Source organism: Rhinoraja longicauda, chromosome 26 (assembly GCF_053455715.1).
Source record: "Rhinoraja longicauda isolate Sanriku21f chromosome 26, sRhiLon1.1, whole genome shotgun sequence".
Taxonomy (NCBI): Eukaryota; Metazoa; Chordata; class Chondrichthyes; order Rajiformes; family Arhynchobatidae; genus Rhinoraja; species Rhinoraja longicauda.
The window spans coordinates 20,864,222-20,876,201 of NC_135978.1; positions in this window are offsets into that span (position 1 = coordinate 20,864,222).

The window sequence follows — 11,980 nt, forward strand, 5'->3', positions numbered from 1 at the left end:
ACTCCTCGATTATGTTGGCTGCTTTCCCAAGGCAGTATAAAGTGTAGATGGAATCGATGGTAGGAAGTTTTTTTGTGTCTACCTTCTGCACTCAATACCCTGATGATGATGGCCAATATACCGAAAACATTCTTGACCACCCTAACTACCTGTGATGCCACTTTCAAGGAACTATGCACCTGCACTCCTGGATCCCTCTGCTCTATAACACTAATCAGAGACCTGCCATTCACTGTTAAGGACCTGCCTGTCCTGGTTTGACTTCCCAAAATGCAACATCACACACTTATCAGCATTAAACTCCATCAACCAATCCTTCGCTCACTTGCCGCCTGATCAAGATCCAGCTGTAACTTTGATAAATCATGGAAAGTGATGCGTTGTCTCATGTTATCACATGGAACATGGCCCGGCTGGCAAGGCCAGGATTTATCACCCCTCCCTAACTCCGGGGGAGGTGGGGGGGGGGGGGGGGGAAGCTGGGGGTGAGTCACCTTCTTGGGCCGCTGCAGTCCATGTGGTGGAAGGTCCCACAGTGCCACAGGGAGGGAGTTCCAGGATGTAGATCCAGCAAGAGAAGGTGAAGATTGCCAAGTTAGTGACCAATAATCTTCATATGCTGGAAATCTTAAATGTATACAAGAAATGCTGCAAGTTGAAGTGGTGGGAAGTTAATGACACATGATGAGGCCATTTGGCCCACTATCTCCGTACCAGTCACATAGGCTGATCCCAGCCCACATCGGCAGCTCAGTGGCCCTGCAGGTCACGGCTCTTCAAGGGGCCAATCTTCCTACCTTGATATTGAACCACATCTCCAACAACCAGCCTGCAGGAGTGGAGCTGACCTTCAGAACTGTTGAATAGGTAACAGTTCAACCCCTGGTGACTGCACTCCAGAACCAAGGTCACCTAACCTCAGTAATTAACCTGCTGTGTACAGATGAGACTTACTTTTGTACACACTCAGAGGCCAAGCTCCAAGCCAACATTGAATAGGCCACGTACGCATCATCCACCAAAGTCCTCCACTAACTTGTTCTGCTGCCCTCCAACAGTTAAGGTTGGTGGAAAAGTGGATCAACTTCTCATTGTCCCCGGAGCCACCTCCTGACAAAAGCCAACATGGTTGCTGATAGTCACCACTGCCTTCAATATGGCAGCACCCCCATCAATCGATCGAGGAAATGTGTACTTGAGGATTAAGTCAAGTCAAGTCAAGTCAAGTCAAATTTATTTGTCACATACACATACTCGATGTGCAGTGAAATGAAAGTGGCAATGCCTGCGGGTTGTGCACAAAAAGAATTACAGTTACAGCATATAAATAAAGTTAATAAGTTACTAAACATAGCACAAAAAGTGTCGACAAAAATTTAGTCTCTGGGGTTATCAAAGTTGACAGTCCTGATGGCCTGTGGGAAGAAGCTCCGTCTCATCCTCTCCGTTTTCACAGCGTGACAGCGGAGGCGTTTGCCTGACCGTAGCATCTGGAACAGTCCGTTACTGGGGTGGCAGGGGTCCCTCATGATCTTGCTTGCTCTGGATCTGCACCTCCTGATGTATAGGTCCTGCAGGGGGACGAGTGTAGTTCCCATGGTGCGTTCTGCCGAACGCACTACTCTCTGCAGGGCCATCCTGTCCTGGGCAGAGCTGTTCCCAAACCAGACTGTGATGTTGCCGGACAGGATGCTCTCTACAGCCCCAGAGTAGAAGCAATGAAGGATCCTCAGCGACACTCTGAATTTCCTCAGTTGTCTAAGGTGGTAAAGGCGCTGCTTAGCCTTACCCACCAGTGCGGCAATGTGCGTTGCCCACGTCAGATTCTCTGCGATGCGGACTCCCAAGTATTTGAAACTGCTCACCCTATCCACAATAGACCCATTTATCTCCAGTGGCGTGTACGTCCTTGGATGTTTAGCCCTTCTGAAGTCCACAATCAGTTCCTTTGTTTTAGTGACATTCAAGAGGAGGCTATTGTCCTGACACCAGAGTGCCAGATCAGCCACCTCCTCCCGGTAGGCCTTCTCATCGTTGTTGGAGATCCGGCCCACCACCACAGTGTCATCAGCAAACTTGATGATGGAGTTTGAGCTGAACCTGGCCCCACAGTCATGTGTGTACAGGGAGTACAGTAGGGGGCTAAGGACGCAGCCCTGGGGGGATCCTATGTTCAGGGTGAGGGAGCCTGATGTGTGTTCCCCCATCCTGACCACTTGGGGCCTGGCAGTGAGAAAGTCCAGGACCCAGGCACACAGAGGGGTGCTAAGCCCCAGTTCCAGCAGCTTCTCAACCAGTCTGCTGGGGACTATTGTGTTGAATGCTGAACTAAAGTCAATGAACAGCATCCTCACATAGCCCCCCTGGCTGTCCAGATGAGAGAGAGCGGTGTGTAGAACCTGGGAGACCGCATCATCCGTGGACCTGTTCGGAAGGTATGCGAACTGTAGTGGGTCCATGTTGCGAGGAAGGAGGGCGCAGATGTGCTTCTTGACTAGCCTCTCCAAGCATTTCATGACAACCGAGGTGAGGGCCACCGGTCGGTAGTCATTTAAACACGCTGGAGAGGCATTCTTTGGCACCGGTACAATGATGGATCTTTTGAAGCATGCAGGGACCACGGACTTTGCCAAGGAGAGGTTGAATATTGTGGTGAGCACTGGAGCAAGCTGAGTAGCACAAGACTTTAGTACTCGCCCAGATATACCATCTGGGCCTCCAGCTTTCCTCGTGTTCACACGCATCAGAGCCCACCTCACCTCATGCTCGGACACCGAGAATGTGTGCACATCCCCGGCGGTGGATCCCCCTCCAGCCTCGCTAGCCAGCGCCCCTTCGGTGCTGTTTTTAGACGGCGAGCTGGTGGTGTTACCCGTCTCAAACCGTGCGTAAAAAGAGTTCAGGTCATCAGCTAAGGAGGAGCCGGCACTTCCGGTTGAGGGGGTGCTGGACCTATAGCTAGTTATAGTCCGTAGCCCCTGCCAAAGGCGCCTGGTGTCCTGCTGCTCCATCTGTGACTCCATCTTGTCCCGGTACCTCCTTTTTGCATCCTTCACTGCCCTTCGCAGTCGGTAGGACTCTCCCTTGTAGTCGTCCATGTTGCCGGATGCCAGGCCGGAGTTGTAAGCAGCGGTGCGAGCATTCAAGGCCACGCGAATAGACCTGTCCACCCAGGGTTTTTGGTTAGGAAAGATACTGACCCTTACCGTGGGGATGATGGTATCGGCTATTGTGGCAATGAAGTCCGTAACCGCTTCCGCAAACTCATTTACGTCTCTGGAACTTTCTTGGAACATGTTCCAGTCGACTTCGCTCAGTGCATCCTGCAGCATGGCCTCTGAATGGTCAGACCACCGCTTTACGTCCCTCGTCACTGTCGCTTCCCGTACTATCCGTTGTTTGTACTCCGGCAGCAGGAAAATGGCAGCGTGGTCAGATTTCCCAAAAGGAGGGAGAGAAACGGCCTTGTAGCCTTTCCTGAACGGCGTGTAGCAGTGGTCCAAAGTTCTTTCCCCCCTGGTGACACACGTTATGTGTTGGTAAGATCTCAAGCATGGGACAAATCTTATGGTTCACCGTGCAGCAGTGAACCCGGCCTCCTGTGTGTTGCTGAGACCTGGAACACCACCATTAGCACCACAAGTAACCAGAGAGATCCCACCAAAATCTGCAAAATCCCCCAGGTTCACTGGGAGGGTAAGGGAACCAATGTCAGCATTCTCCCCCAGGTCAGTGCCCTGGACTGGAGGCCCCGTTACACTCAGCCACTTCATTCCTGCACCCAACCCCAGACTCCAGAATCAGACCCTCTATTCCGAGCTCTGACTTGGGAAGGGATTCCCAGAGGGACAGGGAAAGGGAATCTATGATGTGCTGGAAGCCTCAGTAAGGAAGTGCACCATCCCTGCTGATTCTGGGAACCTCTGGTCCACGACCACGCACAGTGGAGGAGGAGGGTTCAGGGTGGGATTGAGAAACTCGACCCCATGTAACGAGAGAGCACCGAGCTCCCACGTCAGTGATAAACATTGCGCACCACCTCCCACACTACCCATCCACCACTCGGCCCATCAGATCCCTGCTGCCCCTTCTGGGGAATGACCTAGAGCACTTACATTGGCCTCATCAGTCACATCAGAGCCTACAGAACCAGAATGGAAGCAAGTCACCCTCCATCCCCATGGACTGCTTGAGAAAGTGGGCTGGATCCACGTATAGTCTGTGTGTGGCCTACACACCACCATCCTCTCAGTGTATTTGTCACCTCTCCTCAAAATCAGAGCAAAGTACTCAGCAGGTCAGACAGCGTACGTGAAGGCAGGAGAGACTGGAGGCTTTGCGGGTTACAGAGATGAGGAAGGTTGTCAGACTGGAAAGAGGTAGGGTGGATGTAGGGGTTTGGGGGGGGGGGATTAGAGATATGGAGGGGGTTACGGATACAAGGTTGGGGGTAACGGCTAGAATGGGTTCCAGAGACAGGGAGGGGGTGTAAGGGCTGGAGGGGTTTGCAGAGTTAAGGAGGGATCATGGGGCCAGAGGGTGTTACAGAGATAGGAAGGGGGTCTAACAGCCTGAGGGGGTTACAGAGGTAGGGAAGGGTATGGGGGCTGGAAGAGATAAGAGATAGGGAGGGGTGTAGAAGCGAAGAGGGGATACTGAGATAGGATGATGGGGCCAGAGGGGGTTACAGAGATAGGGAGGGATATCAGGACCAGTGGGGGATTACAGATATAGGGAGGGATGTAGGAGGCTGAGGGATTTACAGAGATAGGGATGGATGTAGGGTTTGGAGGGGGTTATAGAGATAGGGAGGAAAGTAGCGGGCAGAGGGTGTTACAGAGATAAGGAGGAATGTAGAGGGCAGGAGGGGGTTACACAGATAGAGAGAGATGCAGGGGTTGCAGTAGGAGGGGACTGCAGAGATAGGGAGAGATGCAAAGCTGGCGGAGAAAGGGGTTTGCAAGGATAGGGCGGGACCCATTCTGCAGTCAGTGCGATGCTGCAGAGCACCCTACTGTGCACCACGGCTGTTGGCAGCAAGTTGCATTATTGGGGTGCAGCGCCTCTGTCTGGTGGAGCATGGTACTGCAAGCGGCAGTTGCAGTGCTCCTGAGACCAGTACTGTGCGATGGGATGTGAACAGCAGAGGCACTTGAATGCTGTGTTTTACATTCATCAATGTAAAACCATGTCTTGATAGCTGTAGTTACACCTAATCCACATTGTAACTCTGAAATAAAAACCGACAATGCTGCACGAGATGCAACACCTGTCCCTTTACCTCCCCCCTCAACTCCATCAAAGGACCCAAACATTCTTTCCAGGTGAGACAGAGGTTCACCTGCACCTCCTCCAACCTCGTCTATTGCATCCGCTGCTCTAGATGTCAACTGATCTATATTGGCGAAACCAAGCGCAGGCTCGGCGATCGCTTCGCTGAACACCTGCGCTCGGTCCGCATTAACGCAACTGATCTCCTGGTGGCCCAGCACTTTAACTCCCCCTCCCATTCCCAGTCTGACCTCTCTGTCATGGGCCTCCTCCAGTGCCATAGTGAGGCCCGCCGGAAATTGGAGGAGCAGCACCTCATATTTCGCCTGGGCAGTTTGCAGCCCGGTGGTATGAACGTCGACTTCTCCAACTTCAGATAGCTCCTCTGTCCCTCCCTTCCCCTCCTCCTTCCCAGAGCTCCCTCTATCTTCCTGTCTCCACCTATATCCTTCCTTTGTCCCACCCCCGACATCAGTCTGAAGAAGGGTCTCGACCCGAAACGTCACCCATTCCTTCTCTCCCGAGATGCTGCCTGACCTGTTGAGTTACTCCAGCATTTTGTGAATAAATGCTGCAATTATTATTGATTCTTTTATTTTATTTTTTGTGGGCCTGTTAAGCTGCAACAAGTAAGAATTTCATTGTTCCGTGGCTGGCACTTATGACAATTAAATACTGACTTGATTTGAAAATCCTCCAGCAGGAATCTGTTATTAGGAACACTTAGAAAATTAGATTGGGATGAATAAGCATGTGGGCCGAAGGGCCTGTTCCTGTTCCTGTGCTGCACTATCCCATGTTCTATGTAATATATCCAAATGTGTTGATGATACACGCGAGGTAGCAATGTGGGTTGTGAGGAGAATGCAGAAGGGCTCCAGGGAAGGTGCAGACACACAGATGAAATAAAACATGGATAGATGTGAGGTCAGCTACTTTGGCAGATAAAACGGAAAGGGATTGAATGGTGTTGGTGTTCACAGTGACCAGGGTGTCCTTCTGCACCAGTTACCTAAAGTTAAAATGCAGGTACAGCAAGTGATTGTGAACAAAATAGTATGTTGACTTCTATTGTAAAATAATTTTTGTTCAAGAATAGAGATGTTTTCCCACAAACTATGTACACCCTTGGCAAAACCATATCTGAAATATTATTTGCAGGTCTGCTCTCTGGAAGAAAGGGTAGATTTGTTAATGAGGGAGCACGGTAAAGGTTCCCTGGACTGCTGGCTGGAGTGGTGACTTTATCACAAAGGTGGGATAGGGGAGGTTAAGCATTCTGGGACCTAGACTGCAAGTTCAGAATATGAAATGATCCATTAAAATATATAAATTCCTCTGGGGCTCAACAGAGTAGGTGTGGAGTTCGTCGTGGTGTCTGGAACCAGGGGTCACAATTATTAAATAAGGTATTGGCCAAGCAGGGCAGAGATGAGGTGTAATCCTTTCACCAGTGAGTGGTGAATGTACAGAATGTACAGCACAGAAACAGCCCTTTGGCCCACCATGTCTATGCCAACCAAGTTGGCACACTGGGCTAGTCCCATTTGGCCCACAGCCTTCTAAACCCTTCCTATCCATATATATCCAAATATCTTTAAAAGTCTTAATTGTATCTGCTTCTATTGGCAATGGTTGCAGCTGTCCATTGATTCAAGGGCCAGTTACCTGTGGTTTGGTGCACATTATTGCAGCCTTGGGTAGAAAAACAGTGAGTCGTGAAGTGAGGGACTTCGCAGAGCAACTGGGGCCCTTGCTTGGGACATTCCTGTGTGACTATAGAAGTGTGCTGGGAATTTTCATCAGATCACTGACTGTCCATTTGATGTCAAACAGTAATGAATCCAGTAAAGCTATGCTCACCTTCGCTCCGTGTCCTCCCTGTTAGTCAGGCAGGAGAACATTCAATATTGTTCCGACATAGAAGAGCCCTCGCATGAGTTCCATTCGTCTCTGCTGGACAAGCCATGTCACCATGTCCCGGGTGTCCTGGGAGGACTGGTCATCCGCAGGCACACACAATCCACAGTGAACTCCTCTGACTTTAAGGCCAATGTTTCAGTGGGTAGGGTTACAGGGAAGCTAATGTTCCAAGGACACTCGGAGACCACAGCACTCTGATACTTAACCTCACCACTCAGGAAACAGCTGGTGGTCGCATTTGTTTGACAGCCATGAAGTTGAAGGAAACGCCGTGGGGAGATCAGCCTGCAAATTAGAAGCAGAGTTGGATAATTGGGAGAATTCTACACTTGTTCCTACGCGAGCGTCTGACACATCACAGTATTGCCTTTCAGACATGAATTCATTTGTGGCCTCTTAACACCATCTGGATTGAATGGCAGATCTCTGGCAAAGTACTTCCATCAGGAATTGCAGTCCTGGGACTGATCAGCTGACGTGGCAGAGGCCCCGCGGTTACTGTGCCCAGCCAGCTCCATCCTCTCTTGGCCCAGAGGCTCAGATAACACTGGAGATCCGTTCCTGTGCATCCAGTCAACTCAGGAGTGGAACACCGTTCCCTGCTGAAGATGCAGCCATTGTTGAAGCACAGAGCCCTCACTCCAACGCAAGGCAGTAGACAAGTTCAATCACCCACCTACTGACCCCATGAACCCTGAAAAAGGGTTGCCAACTCCTCATAAGACACAGGAGCCAAATTAGTCCATTCGGCCCATTGAGTCTTGTGGTGTCCTCCCCTTGAACTTTGGTCTTACATTGGTGCATTTATTGTTCTCAGTTGATGGGCAATGCCTGACTGTCCAAAGTCCTCACAACAATGGGCAAGTGGTGTCAACACTCAAACCTTGTCCATACAATCAGATCATCTCTAGATGGCACCAGACCTGAGGAGTACCTTCAATGGCCATTCAGCCCCTCACCAGGAGAAAGCCCACTACAATAGCTAATAACGGACGGGCACTGAGAGTCATTGGTTCAATTCACACCGAGGGTAGTCATTCTCTGAGCGTGGGCATTGCATATTAAGGTTCTTGGTTGATGGAGTTTTCGGAGTAATGAAGGTGTTAAAGTTTGTTGCTAAGCTCCTGAAGTTCTTCCAGTGCTGATGAACTGCTCCAGGCCTGTCGGTGCCTGACACACAAGGTGCAACTTTAACAGTCGGCCTGCTCTGGGCTCACGCCGCAGTTACTGCACCTCTCATAACCCCACAAACAACAAGAAGATGGACAGCTTGTTAGTTTTCATTCTGATGGTGTAAGTTGATGGATAACTGTTGGCCAGGACACCGGGAGAACTCCCCTGACTGCCTGCAAGCCGTGGTGTCTTAAGCATCTAACCCCCCTCCTCCCCCAGACTGACAGACAGAATTAAAACAATGGGCCTGACATCCCAGAAGTGGAGTTCACAAATGTGATGGCTGGAGTCCAACAAGAGGCATCTGGCTTTGCTGTGCTTGTCACAGAAATCCAATCACACTTCTTTTCAGAGCTAGTAAACTTATGCCAGTGCAGAGCTGGTCCAGGCAAATTGTTTTAGCAGAAACTCCTGTTTCAGACAATGCAACACTTTGGTAATGGATTGTCGGGCGGCCCTTGGAAACAATTCCAACTTTTCCATTTGCAAAATGCACTGGCCGTCAGATGTTGTCATTGATTCCGAATGCTGGGGCCTTGGGGAGTACACCAGGGCCGACGCAGCCCGAGGCAGCACACCAGGTATTGGACAAGTCTCAGGTGGACCACCACTCCTGGGAGACCCTGTACACCGTTTTACCCATTCATTGCCAGCGTGAGACAGGGACACTGGGTTACTCCAACAAAGTTCGTTATAGCCTGTCTAACACTCGTTGTCAAATCTTCCAGGAACCGCTCAAATAATTATGCTCTTCATCACAACATCCTCATCCTCTGGAGAGCATACATAGAACAGTCCAGCACATGATCAAGCCCTTTGGCTCACAATGTCTGTGCTGGACATGATGTCATTAAACTAATCTCCTCTGACGGCACGTGATCCACATCCCTCCATATCCGTGTGCCTATCCAAAAGCATCTTAAACACTCCCATCATGTCCACCTTCACCACCACCCCTTGCAGTGTGTTCCAGGCACCCATCATTCTCTGTGTCAAAAACTTGTCCTGCACATCTCCTTTAAACTTCCCCTTTAAAGCTGTGTCCTCTAGTCTTTGACATTGCTATCCCGGGTAAAAGGTTCTAGCCGCCTACCCTATCTATCTGTGCCTCTCATAATTTTATATACTTCTCTTCCTCAGCCTCTTGGCGCTTCAGAGAAAACAATCCAGATTTGTCCAACCTCTCCTTATAGCTGTAGACATAAGGGACTGCAGATGCCGGTTTACTAAAAAAAAGACACAAAGTGCTGGAGTAACTCAGCAGGCCAGGCAGCATCTCTGGAGAACGTGAATAGGTGATGTTTCAGGTTGGGACTCTTCTTCAGACTGATTGTGATGGACGTGAAGAAAGTTAGGAGAGAGGGGGGACAGGACAAAGCCTTCTTTTCAGTATAGTGTAAACCATTCTTTACACTAATCCTACATTGATCCCATGTTTTTTTTCTTAATTCTCCATTAATTCTCCCCATATTCCACTACTCGCCTCCGCACTGGGGAAAATTAATTTATAGCAGCCAATTAACCTACTGTCTGGGATGTGGGAGGGAATCGATGAAAACGGGGGGAAACACACACGGCCAAAGGAGAACGTGCAAACTCCACACCGGCCGCACCCATCGAACCCGGGTCTCGGGTCCTGTGAGGCAGTGGCTCCACCAGCTGCTAAAGCTGAGCGCTTTCCCCTGTGCCCTAACCCCCACTAGGCAGATGTTTTTATGGCTTCATCTCCCTCCCCCTCTGCCACTGCTGCACATGTCGAACCTTACCCGCAATTTGTTCTTATTTCAGATGTACACCATCTGTAATTCTCCCTTCCAGCTCCTTCGCTTTCCCTCCCTTTTCCCTGTTTGATCCGTGACTTTTCGCTTCTTCAGTTACTCAGCACATGTTGCGAGCTTGACTTAAGCGAGGGCCTGTGCTTGAATCGATGTCAGCTGGCATCTACTCTGGAAACGCTGGCTCCCAAAATAATTACTGATTACTTTCATATTTTCCTCCCTTTGCTGACAGCAAGTAAGGTGATCGAGGCCAGGCAGTTTATTTGGCATCGCACGGAGGCTCAGACAAGTCAGGCTGAGTTGAATTGTTTACGTCAGGGTGTTCCAGCTGCCAGCCGCGGGGCAACGCTGGGTCACTCCGCTTCTTAAACTGGCCCCTGCTTCTGCAACAAAGGGAATGTGAAACCTCGGCCCGTAAGGCTGAATGGGGTTGTCTCATGGGACTGTGCAGGGCGTTGCGGTGCCGGGTCCAGTGCTTGCAGTTTGGCCACACCTGCAGCGGTCAGTGCTGCTGCCCCCGGGCTGTGTGTGCGTCCTGTGCCTGTGGCCCTCCCCGCTCTAAGTTATCCCGAGTGTTGTTCCTGGCAAAAGAACCAAGTGGCATTGAGGGGCATGCGTGCGTGCGAGAGCCAGGCGGTGGGAATGGTGCTGACAGCACCGCTCCTCTGGCAGATCACACGCCTCCAGTAACATTAGAAGCCATTGCTCAACCCGTGCTTCCCGGACAGATCATCGTGAACCGGCCTTGCCCCTTTACTAACCGTGCAATGGCAAACCCTGTTCGCCCATCTTTTCTCCCAAACCTGAATGTTCTTCCCAATTCCCTTCACCATCAGCATTTTTAGGACCTGGATTGTGCCGGTCAGATATCAGTGTAACCTGGTACCATGTTCAGCATGGACATTGTGGGCCGAAGGGCCTGGTCATGTGATGTTCCATGTACTCCCTGTGCCCACTTGGCTGTTCATCTCTCTCTCTCTTCTCCCCCCCTCTCTCCCCCCCCCCCCCCCCCCCCCCCCCCCACTTTCCCTTCCCACATCCCAAAATCCATGCGGGTGGGTGAGTCAATGGGCCCTGCAAAATGCCCCAGGTGTGTGGGCAGGACATCCAGGGGTTGTTGGTGGGATGCACAAGGAATAGTATGGGGGTAACTACAGGAACAGTGTAATGGGCCCGGTGGGCCTGATCCTTTCTTGCAACACTCTGTATGGTTTGTGCAGATGACAGGGTGCCCAGAGACTGAGTTTAGACACAGGGCTGGACATGCGCAGCAAGCAGTGGGATCAGGGTGAGTGAGGTGTGCAGCAGACCCTTGACATTAGGAGGTGCCATCATACTGTTTAACGCCCTATGCTGAAGCGAGTTCCGGAACATTCTGTGCAGCAGTTTGGGCACCCTTAACGTTCCGCCTGCACCGGGGCCAAAGCAATGCTGGTTCTGTCAGGGCAACACGTTCAGCCCAACCTTCCCGCCCACCTTCACCGGCTGTGATGGGCAGGGCAGGCACATTGCCCCCTCCACAGAGAAGCTGCTCCTCCCAGCCTGGCACTGGCCACACAGGGTGAGAACAGCTCCCTGCACTCACCCCTTGCCATCCACAGTGGAATCACTGGGGCCCTGAATGGACGGGCATGGGGTGCTCGGAGCGTGGCACCCGACAGTGAAACCAGTTCCAAACCACACGGGGCATGGGTCATGTGGGCAGCAAGTGGGTACATCTTAGAGTTCTGGAAAAAAGTTTTCACTGTGGCTGGAGATGGACAGGACTGTCCAAACATAGTGCTCTCCAGGCTGGGCGTATGAATGGGGTTCCCACTCCCTCTCCCCCTGGATGC